The sequence below is a fragment of the Hoplias malabaricus genome, chromosome 2 (assembly GCF_029633855.1).
Source record: "Hoplias malabaricus isolate fHopMal1 chromosome 2, fHopMal1.hap1, whole genome shotgun sequence".
Classification (NCBI taxonomy): domain Eukaryota; kingdom Metazoa; phylum Chordata; class Actinopteri; order Characiformes; family Erythrinidae; genus Hoplias; species Hoplias malabaricus.
In genome coordinates, this window is record NC_089801.1 from 62776551 (window position 1) to 62788891 (window position 12341).

General features: G+C 42.1%; 1 pseudogene; it reads left to right on the plus strand.

Moving 5' to 3' along the window:
- Positions 1-12341, plus strand: part of LOC136677793 (hemicentin-1-like) — a 122405-nt pseudogene that overhangs the window by 20979 nt on the left and 89085 nt on the right.

Below are 12341 nucleotides of genomic sequence, written 5' to 3' on the forward strand. Positions count from 1 at the left end.
AGAACAGCTGTAGATGTAGACATGCGCAAACATAAGACCAACACAGAAGCAGACATCTACACACAACACCAGAGAAACCAGCCTGAGAGCAAGGGGGTATATATACACTGACTACAAACAAGGAAGGAACACATGTGAAGGATGACAAGAGGGCAGGACAAAGGTGGGGCTAGGGCGGAGACTAGAACAAACAATGGAAACCCAAACAGGAATGCAGAAGACAGGGCAAGACCGTGACTGTGTGACTAAATCTTCAGGAGAAGACCATTCAGAGAAATCAGATAATGTAGAGGTCTGGAGAAGATGAGAAAATGTATGAGTGGAAATAGAAGAGAGATTACAAAATGAGACAGTTGATTTTAAAGACCTTAATTCATTGTAAATGTTTGATGAAAATCTGATTATCCAACTAAAGGCTTTAATTCCAAAGGTAAGACTTTCTGTGTTTTTAATGAATTCATGGACATTTCCGCAATAAACTGAAACACACTGCAGTTTGTTGAACTAACATTTAACCTGGAATGACATCTTCAACAGTGTCCAAAATTGGTGAACCTTGTTAGACCCAACCAATGTAGATTTAACCACACCACAGAACAGAAAGCAGAAGCTAAGATGCAACAATTGTAAAGCCTTCATTTTAACAAGAGCCAAAATTAAGAATGCATTCTAAATATATGTCAATCTTTCAAATAAGTCACAAGCACGTCAGAGCATCCAATCTGTGTTAAGGTGGATCACAATGTGTTGTTCATTTTGACTGGTTTTAAACTCTCATTTGCCAAAACATCACAGCAAACTACACACTGTGGGTGCTCCATTTGATTTCTAACTTGGCACATGATACCCCTATCTTATATTTTCTGTCGGATCCTGCTGAAGCTGGGAAGGTTTATTCTTATTCCCTCAGTTCTATGCAGCGGCACCTGAAGATGCACATGCAGGGCGTGTTTATTAGTGTGGGGTGGTAGAAAAAATAGGTGGGTAATCAGTGTTGACTCATTATTTAACATGAACATGTGATCTAAATAAAAAATGTAGTATAATATATGTATAATATTTATCTCCTGTTTCCATTGGCAAAACTTCTAACAAACTAATTCTAATATCTAATGTATTTGTTATTGATTTCTCATGGGCCACAGTAACCAAATTCCTCTGTTTCTGATACAACATGTTTCTACGATATGGAGTTACAACTGATGACAGTGTGGAGAAGAATCTCTAACATGATGCTGAAGACACAACAAGACTGTTACAGGGGTTGGACAATGAAACTGAAACACCAGGTTTTAGACCACAATAATTTATTAGTATGGGGTAGGGCCTCCTTTTGCAGCCAATACAGCATCAATTTGTCTTGGGAATGACATATACAAGTCCTGCACAGTGGTCAGAGGGATTTTAAGCCATTCTTCTTGCAGGATAGTGGCCAGGTCACTACGTGATGCTGGTGGAGGAAAACGTTTCCTGACTCGCTCCTCCAAAACACCCCAAAGTGGCTCAATAATATTTAGATCTGGTGACTGTGCAGGCCATGGGAGATGTTCAACTTCACTTTCATGTTCATCAAACCAATCTTTCACCAGTCTTGCTGTGTGTATTGGTGCATTGTCATCCTGATACACGGCACCACCTTCAGGATACAATGTTTGAAACATTGTATGTACATGGTCCTCCAGAATGTTTCGGTAGTCCTTGGCAGTGACGCGACTATCTAGCACAACTATTGGGCCAAGGGAATGCCATGATATGGCAGCCCAAACCATCACTGATCCACCCCCATGTTTCACTCTGGGCATACAACAGTCTGGGTGGTACGCTTCTTTGGGGCTTCTCCACACCGTAGCTCTCTCAGATGTGGGGAAAACAGTAAAGGTGAACTCATCAGAGAACAATACATGCTTCACATTGTCCACAGCCCAAGATTTGCGCTCCTTTCACCATTGAAACTGACGTTTGGCATTCGCATGAGTGACCAAAGGTTTGGCTATAGCAGCCCGGCCGTGTATTATTGACCCTGTGGAGCTCCTGACGGACAGTTCTGGTGGAAACAGGAGAGTTGAGGTGCACATTTAATTCTGCCGTCATTGGGCAGCCGTGGTTTTATGTTTTTTGGATACAATCCGGGTTAGCACCAGAACATCCCTTTCAGACAGCTTCCTCCTGCGTCCACAGTTAATCCTCTCGGATGTGTTTCGTCGTTCTTGGTGGTATGCTGACATTACCCTGGATACCGTGGCTCTTGATACATCACAAAGACTTGCTGTCTTGGTCACAGATGCACCAGCAAGACATGCGTCAACAATTTGTCCTCTTTTGAACTCTTATGGGTTATGAGCAAAACTGTGCTCTTACCCTCTGCTAATTGAACCTTCACACTCTGCTCTTACTGGTGCAATGTGCAATTAATGTATTTTGGCCAATAGTCTGGTCCAATTTAGCCATGAACCTCCCACACTAAAATGACAGGTGTTTCAGTTTCATTGTCCAACCCCTGTACATACAACTTTACCAATGCTGTTACATACAATTCATGCAAAACAGCTTATTTACATTCCTGAAGGTGTTTACACAGTGGACAGTTCAGACATTTCTTGATGAATTTCATTCTTCGGACTCACATCATCTGCTCCAGTGCCGGCAAGAACAAGCAGAGGGCACTACAGAGGGCACTGCACACCCTAGGGAGCCTAACCACTTCAGGCCAGTAGCTCTAACCTCTCACCTAATGAAGACCATGGAGAGAATTGTCCTTACGCACCTTCAACATCTGGTAAATAGCGGGATGGACCCCCTGCAGTTCGCATATCGACCGGGCATTGGTGTGAAGGACACTGTCATCTACCTGCTACACCGAACACTCCCGCACTTAGAGGGCACGGGGAGTGCTGTAAGAATATTATTCTTTGACTTTTCCAGTGCTTTCAATACAGTTCAGCCACCACTACTAAGAGGGAAATTGGAGGGAGCTGGTGTCGACTGTCATCTGGCTGCATGGATCACTGATTACCTCACCAACAGACCGCAGTACGTGAGGCTACGTGACTGCGTGTCTGATGTGGTGGTCTACAGCACGGGGGGCCCTCAGGCTACAGTTCTCTCTCCTTTCCTATTTACACTCTACACATTAGACCATTGTTGGACGTGTGTCAGAGGGGAACGATCTGGAGTATAGAGAGGCCATCACCAACTTTGTGGACTGGTGTCACAAACTGTGTATTCATGCCAGCAAGACAAAGGATGTGGTGATTGATTTCAGAAAGAAGCCTATCCAATTTGCACCAGTGAACATCCAGGGTGTGGACATTGAGATTGTGAAGGAGTATAAATACCTGGGCGTTCACCTTAGCAATAAACTGGACTGGTCAATAAACACAGATGTCTTGTACAAGAAGGGCCAAAGTCATCTGCACTTGCTGAGGAGGCTTATGTCCTTTGGGGTGTGCAGGACACTGCTAAGGACTTTTTATGACTTTTTACTGCGGTGGCTTCAGTGATTTTCTACACTGTGGTCTGCTGTGGCTGTGGAAGCTCTGATAGGGACAGGAAGAGGCTAAATAAACTGGTCAGAAGGGCTGGCTCAGTCTTAGACTGTTCTCTGGACTCCATAGAGGAGGTGGGGGAGAGGAGAATTTTAGCAAAACTGACATCAATTGTGGATAACCCCTCTCACCCCCTATATGCGACAGTGGGGGCCTTGAGCAGCTCCTTTAGCAGACGACTGTTACACCCACAGCGTAGGAAGGAGAGATACCAAAGGTCATTCATACCTACTGCTGTTAGATTATACAACACTTACAATATGTAATATATACTATTATCTTGCATATATTTTCATACATATAGTTTTGCACTACCAGTATTACTACATCTGCCTTTTTCCCAACAATGTGAATAATCATGTGCAATAACTTCTCATGTGCAACCATCTCTGTATGGTTGTATGGGTTATATGTTTTGTGAGTGTGTAAGTTGCAGTCTTTTTCCTCCATTGTTTTTTATTGCGTTACTGTCTTCCCCCCCCCCCCACTTCTTGTCCAATGCCTAAGATTGTGTGCTGCTGTAACAAGTGAATTTCCCCGATGTGGGATCAATAAAGTCAAGTCAAAGTCTAAGGTGGGATCTAGAAATGCACTAGATTTGGGTAGATCTAGATATGGCTCCTATTAGGTCTATATTTTTCATCCATTTCCCAAATGGCCCTGTCAAGAATTTTGAGCAGGGATTTTTTCAAAGACTAACAGGGGGTGATGCTGGGCTCATGAGAACCTACATGAACCACAGATGAGAGCACAACACATTCACCAAGATGTTTACTCAATATTCTCCTTCTTTTTGGAGGATGTGGATCATTCCCAGCAGCTGTCTGAGAAATCTCAGAAGAGGTCAAAAACAATTTGGCACATGGCTCACCCTCCACTGGCAATGCACCACCACTAAGTGTAACAGGCGGTTATAACAATGAATGGATTCACTGCAGTTCCACAATAAGTGAAGTGGTCAGAGCTTGAGAGCTGAGATGTTGTGCTGAAGAGATGAAGACTGCATAAATATATGAATTAACAACACATTAGTAGAAACAGATTCCCAATCTAATTTCCTCCCACAGTCCAAAAACACACGTTGGTGGGTGGATTGGTGACTCAAAAGTGTCTGTAGGTGTGAGTGTGTGAGTGAATTTGTGTGTGTCTGTGTTGCCCTGTGAAGGACTGGCGCCCCCTCCAGGGTGTATTCCCGCCTTGCGCCCAGTGATTCCAGGTAGGCTCTGGACCCACCGCAACCCTGAACTGGATAAGCGATTACAGATAATGAATGAATGAATGAAGAAGATGCCCCCTAGTGGTCTTTGCCACAAACTATGTTGTCAGCACTGTAACCAGTCTCACAAAGATATCCCAATATTTCAGTGGATATATAATTAGGATCTGTTTGATGCAACTCAAGCATCCCAATGAGATACTCCTCTGCCATGGAGTTAAATACAATCTGAATCATTATTGGAAAATTCTCAACATTAGACCACTCCCTACTACTGTCACATTTAATGAAAAACCCTGCAGAGTTAGGGTTTGCATTGCTTTTCCTTAAATCTCCAATAACCAAGGGCTTCAATTATTTTATATTGAAAATATTAGAGGTGTACTTTACATTTAGGAATACTGTTAGCAATATCAGCTAACTTTTCATCTTTCTCTAAGGCATATTTAAACAATTAAAAAAGACCAGCTGCAGTGTCATCAGTCTGTTTCCTGGTGTTCACGTTTTAAATTCCTGTTGTTCCATGAAGCCCTAACACATTCACACTCAGAAACTATATCACCAATGCCCTTGATAGCAAATCAGTTCGTTTCAAGCTGTATTTTACCTCCCAGCGTACAGTCAAATGTTTCCCCCGTTAACTCTCTGCATTTGTACTCAGACCGGTGTCTACAGTCTGTACATGTCTGTGGCTGGATGCATGTTTCTGTAACCCACTTTCACACTCGAGTGTCACTTTCTAATTATTAAAACCACGCAAGAAAAACAACATCCCTCTCATTGGACGTGTCATATATCTGACAGGGGAAATATTCATTAATTCATTCATTATCTGTAACCCTCATCCAGTTCAGGGTCGCGGTGGGTCCAGAGCCTACCTGGAATCATTGGGTGCAAGGCAGGAATACACCCTGGAGGGGGCGCCAGTCCTTCCTGACAGGGGAAACAGAATCTCGCAAAATGGCCGCATGCATTACCAATCAGGACTGAATTATCGTAATATAAACCCGCACATTATAGATGGGCACGTTTTGGGTCGCTAGCTAACATTGGCTGAGATGGTGCCTCACCATTCAAGCTGTTAATTGAGTGAGGTGGGTCTGAGGCCTGGAGGTTGTGGGTTCATATCCTGCTCCGAGTGACTGCCTGTGAGGAGTTGGTGTGTTCTTCCTGTGTCCGCGTGGGTTTCCTCCGGGTGCTCTGGTTTCCTCCCAGGTAGGTGGATTGGCGACTTAAAATGTGTCCGAATGTGTGTGTGTCTGTGTTGCGCTGTGAAGGACTGCCACCCTGTTACGGGTTGTATGCCTGTCTCTCTTCTTTTCCTTTTCTTGTTGTCTTGCTATCCCTCCCTGTCTTTAGGTGGAGCTGTGGAGATTTCTGGGATTGCTGGCTACTGAGGTGTTTCCTGTATCTGCCTATAAAAGAAGCAGGAAGCTGAAGATTGAGACGCCCTTTTTTTTTTCCAATTGTGAATTGCCATGTGTTGTGAACTTGGTGATTGCTTTGTCTCTGTGTGAGGACTATGTATTTCTGGAGACTGTGTGTTTCCCTGTGTGTGTTAACTTGGTGATTGCTCTGTCTCTGTGTGGGAACAGTGTATATCTGGAGACTGTGTGTTTCCTTGTGTGTGTAAGTTGTGAACTTCTGGAGACTGTGTGTTTCCTTGTGTGGGTTGATTCTGTTCTGTTTATTATTTTTGTGGTCACCTGTGCCGGAAGGGGGTAAGCGCCTTTTGAGTTTATCTATTTTCTCTTGGTTTATTGTTAGATAGGGAGTCAGGGTTATTTTTTGTCATTTATTTGTTTGTTTGGTTTGAATAGCAAAGTTAGTGTTGGGGTTGGAGTTAGTGTTGGGTTATGTTTGTTATTTTGGCCGTGGCTTACCCCTGGAGATATGGCTTTAAGTTTTGTGTGTTGTTATAAGATTTGACTGTTTGATTTATTTAATATCCATATTTTCTTTGTAAATACACTTTTTTCATTTATTCTAAACTGTGTGAGTTTCTCTTTTTTTTTCTCTTTCTACCCATCCCCTAGACTGAAACGTAACAAGTGGGGGCTCGTCCTATTTTTTTTGTGTGGGGGCAGGTGTTGTGTGTTTCCATTGGGTGCAGTATGGAGTTTGACCTGGAGAAGTTTGTTTTGTCTCCATCAGTAGAGGATTTGTGGGATTGTCGAAAGGCTGATTTATTGTTGATTGCTGAGTTTTATGACATTTCAATACCTCGCTCAGCTAGAGTAGGTGAAATACGGGATGTGTTGATTTCTCGGCTTCGTGAAGACAGACGTGTGCCTGTGTCCCCTGATACAAGGAGTGCTGCAAGTATAGATCCAGCCATGTTGTCTAGTGTGGACGGTGTTGGTGTTGCCTCAGGTAAACCAGATGTCTCGACAGTGGCGGAGGCTACTGGACAGTCACCAGGTATACCATCTGGCATAGATCTGGTTATTTCTCCATCTGGAGTTGGTCCACTTACTGAGATGAACTTGAACTTGGCTATTAAGCTTAAGGAGTTGGATCTGGCTATAAAGCAGCAAGAGTATGAGACACAGTTGCTGCGGGTTCGTGCCTTGGAATTGGAGGCTAATAAGGGTTCCTCCTCCAGGCATACTGCTTCACACTTGCCTGAATTCGATATCAGTAAGCACATCTCTCTAGTACCTCCATTTAGAGAATCTGAAGTTGACTCCTATTTTACTGCATTTGAGCGAGTAGCAGCTACCTTGCACTGGCCTAAAGATATGTGGTCTTTACTTCTCCAGTGCAAATTACATGGTAAAGCTCAGGAAGTGTGTTCATCCCTGAGTGTTGAACAGAGCCTTGATTATGAAAAGGTTAAGGCTGCTGTTCTAAGAGCCTATGAGTTGGTGCCTGAGGCCTACCGTCAAAGATTTAGGTCACACCGAAAATCTGCAGACCAGACATTTGTTGAGTTTGCTCGTGAGAAAACTGTCTTGTTTGAGAAGTGGTGTTCAGCGTCTAAAGTGACTACTTTGCCTCAGTTGAAACAATTACTATTATTGGAGGATTTTAAAAACTCTGTGCCTGAAGTTATTGTAGTCCATCTAAACGAGAAGGTGTCTACACTGTCAGATGCTGCTGTTTTAACAGACGAATTTGTTTTAACCCACAAAATGGTTTTTCCGTCTGGTAATGCTACCTCTTCTGTAATTGGTGGTAGGGACAAAAGGGGTAAAGCAGGGTGGTCTCCGGTGACTCAAACCTTCCAGAGGTCACCAAGACGAGAGAAGTCTCCTAATACTCCTGCTGTTCAGTCTTCCTTACAAACTTCTGAGAAGCGTGTGTGTTTTTATTGTAGGCAAGCTGGTCACTTGATTGCGGACTGTAAAGTCTGGAATGAAAAACAAAATCAACCTAAGAATGTGGCTTGTATGTCTGCTGCCGCAGCTAATACTGTGGAGGCTCTACAAAGTCAGGAGATATGTGATGTTACTTTCCAGCCTTTTATACTGGATGGTTGTGTTTCTCTGTCTAAAAGTGATGAGGGTACTGTGGCAGTTAAAATTTTACGGGATACCGGGGCAGCCCAGTCCTTTCTTTGTAGTGATGTGCTTGATTTGGGTGAACACTCTTTTTGTGGCTCTTATGTGGTGGTATGTGGGATAGATTTGTCCCCCATGAGTGTGCCGTTGCATTATGTTCATTTACATTCCGAGTTGGTCAGTGGAAGGGTTAGAATTGCTGTGAGAAATAGATTACCTGTTGAAGGGGTGGATATGATACTAGGTAATGACCTTGCTGGTGGAAATGTGTTCCCCATCCCAGAGGTTGTGTCTGAACCTTCCTTAAATAAGTTGGATGAATTACAAGAAGAATTTCCTTCTGTTTTTCCTGTGTGTGTCACAACTAAATCCCAATGCTCTAACAAGGATGTACTTGATCTTAGCAACTTATTTACAAGTAGTCAGGAAATGAATGGAGATTCCTCTGTTCCTTTACCGGTAGACCACTCTGTTTGTAAAAGGGACTTGGCATTAGCTGATTGTTGTGTGTTGTCTCTTCCTGTTAATCGTGCTGGTTTGGGAGCACTGTGTCGGCGGTGTGCGGATCTGTTCACGGATGTGCCGTGGCAAACAAATGTTAATATTGGTAAAAGTGTTCCAATTAAGAAGAATTACTACCGGGTGAATCCAGCCAAACGAGTTATGCTCTGTCACGCTCTCTATACCCCTAATGAATTTTTTTTGGTGGGGGGGTGTTACGGGTTGTATGCCTGTCTCTCTTCTTTTCCTTTTCTTGTTGTCTTGCTATCCCTCCCTGTCTTTAGGTGGAGCTGTGGAGATTTCTGGGATTGCTGGCTACTGAGGTGTTTCCTGTATCTGCCTATAAAAGAAGCAGGAAGCTGAAGATTGAGACGCCCTTTTTTTCCAATTGTGAATTGCCATGTGTTGTGAACTTGGTGATGGCTTTGTCTCTGTGTGAGGACTATGTATTTCTGGAGACTGTGTGTTTCCTTGTGTGTGTAAGTTGTGAACTTCTGGAGACTGTGTGTTTCCTTGTGTGGGTTGATTCTGTTCTGTTTATTATTTTTGTGGTCACCTGTGCCGGAAGGGGGTAAGCGCCTTTTGAGTTTATCTATTTTCTCTTGGTTTATTGTTAGATAGGGAGTCAGGGTTATTTATTGTCATTTATTTGTTTATTTGGTTTGAATAGCAAAGTTAGTGTTGGGTTATGTTTGTTATTTTGGCCGTGGCTTACCCCTGGAGATATGGCTTTAAGTTTTGTGTGTTATAAGATTTGACTGTTTGATTTATTTAATATCCATATTTTCTTTGTAAATACACTTTTTTCATTTATTCTAAACTGTGTGAGTTTCTCTTTTTTTTTCTCTTTCTACCCATCCCCTAGACTGAAACGTAACACACCCCCTCTGGGGTATATTCCTGCCTTGCGCCCAATGATTCCAGGTAGGCTCTGGACCCACCGCAACCCTGAATTGGATAAGGGTTACATATAATAATGAGTGAATGTTTTAGGCTCATATGGTTAATATAGTGAATTATATACTTTTATGAGCAGGTATTTTATTTTTGCCGAACTGAAGCCTGTTTAAATAAAGCCATTGCTGGTGTTTAGATCTCACCTCACAATGATCTCTAATGTTCTCTGCACTGGTTATCTTTTTGAGAATTAAAAAACCACAACACACACACACACCCGTGAATGTGGAATTCCTCTGGATAGCGGTATAAACAAACAGTAGATGAAATCACTCACCACTGAGTGTTCAGAAGGAAGTTTCAATGAGAGAAAATAGAGCTGTTTATCAGTCACTCAATCTCTCTACAAAGAGACGAGTGACAAACAGTAAAATCACTCATTAAACCGAAGATATTCATCATCTCTCTACTGCCTTAGTGTTCTACAATAATCAACAGTTCTTTCAGTATTTAATGGATTTATAATCTACAGTTTTAATAATAAAGAGTGTAGTCTATGTCTAGTTTATACTTCATTAAGGAGGAGCCAAACGTGTGAAGACAGGAACAACGATGTCAGAGTGTATAAAAATAGGTCAGCAACACTTTACCCGCATATATTTCAACACTATGTTTGTCTGTATTTGTTCTTTGTGTTGAAGAGTAGAACGACGCTTAACGAAGGTAGGAAAAGACTCAGTGCTTTTGGAATCAGTAAAGAGTCATTAATTCATTGTTAATGGAAACAGAAGTGAAGTGACTCTAATATTTGTGTTGTCTTTAGGTTCAGAAATGTAGGTTGACTATTCACTGATGGTTTCACTCAGAATGTCTCTCACTGTTTCTCTGCTGTTTCTGCTCTTCATCTCTGGTGAGTCACTCTTCATCAGATTCACTCTGTGGAGATTCATTTGATCTCTCTTTCACCAGATAAAATAATATTAAAAAATGTGAGTTAGTTCATCACACTGCGATAAAAATAAACTACTAATATGTGCGGCCCCTGTTATATGTAACAGCGCCCCCTGTTGTTTCACAAAGTGTCTCTGCTGCAGTTTCCATTTCCCAAAGCCTTGAAAATTCTGAGCTGTTCTTATTTAAAAACATAAATAAAATATTTTAAGGCCAACTCAGTAATGAAGACTTTGCACCAGTTTAGTGTTTTTCCTCAGGAGCATCCTCCAGATCTCTCTAAACAAAGGCTGTATTTCTCCACTGTGTTCAGACACTGTTCTCACACCTTTCCAGTTTTTATTCTCCATATATTTACTTTATGATTTTACCTGAGCTCAAATATTCATCAAAATGAAGATTCTCAGTTAAAGCACAGTGTTTATGGAGCACTTTCTCAGCCTGAGACCCTCAGTGTAATAATGTACACATTTCTGTATTGTGTGTGTTGCAGGAGTTGTTCCTCAGGACGCGTGGAGTGTGTATTACAGACCTATGTCTATCTGTGCTCTAAAGGGGTCTACAGTGACGATGGGCTGCACGTAAACATATATCCATGGAGTCACTCAGTCCAAAGAGCTTTCTGGACCAAACTGTGGCCTGTAAATGGTGAAGAGCCTCCTGATCTGTTAAATGACCCAGAGTACAGAGACAGGGTTCAGTTCACTGGAGATAAACAACACAACTGCACCCTCAGACTGAGAGATGTGACAGAAAAGGACCAGAGTAAATACTACTTCAGATTTATAACAGATCAGATTATGGCTGCTGTACACTGGGTGAAAGCTGTAGCGTTTAGCACTCTTCCTCACTCAGGGGCTGGAAATGACTCGAGTAAATGTTCTCTTAAGTTCTATCAGCCTTTATCAAGGTACTCCTCCTCACTTTCAGAGGAAACTTCCAGACTTTAATATGATCTTCCTTTAACTATCCATTTAAACGCCTTTCTGAGGAGCTAGATCTCAGCAATGTTCTCATTCTTTAATTTTTCATGTTTATTTCTATGTTGTAGAATAATTTTGACTAATATTTAAATGTTTTTTCTTTGATTGCACTGTTTTTTAACAGCTTTTTAGTGTTCTTTACTGTAAGAGTGTTTATATCAGATGAGTTTTTGTAGCTGAGATTCTGGGAGATTTACCTGATACTTGCCCTGCATTACACATCTGAATGTTACTGAATGGTAGTGTTGTGTGATGGTAAAATCCTCAGCGTTAAAACCTCCTACAGTGCGAGTGTAAGAACCGTATTGTCTCTTATGGAGTTATTAACTGTGACTGGAAGAATTAGGGGAGAGAACACTGAGGTTAAACACAGAGCCGTATTAAATACTGGAGGCTCCAGTGCTGAGGGTGAGGGTGAGTGAGACATGTTCGTTTATCTACGCTGCTTGTGGTCTGAAACTTCCTGACCGACAGACCACAAGCAGTGTGGGTAGGTAAACATGTCTCAGCCACCCACTCCCTCAGTGCAGGAGGTATGTGTCTCCCACACACGTGCACAAACAGACAGACAGACACACAGAGAGAGAGAGGACATTTTTCACTAGACACTATTCACCCATTTTCCTTAGTTATATTAGAGTATTATCTCTGTGTCCTTGACTTATTTCAGGTTCAATTGAGAACTCCGTCCTTACATTTGATATATCTTTATTTCTAATTTCTTATAGATTCTGATACTGATTAT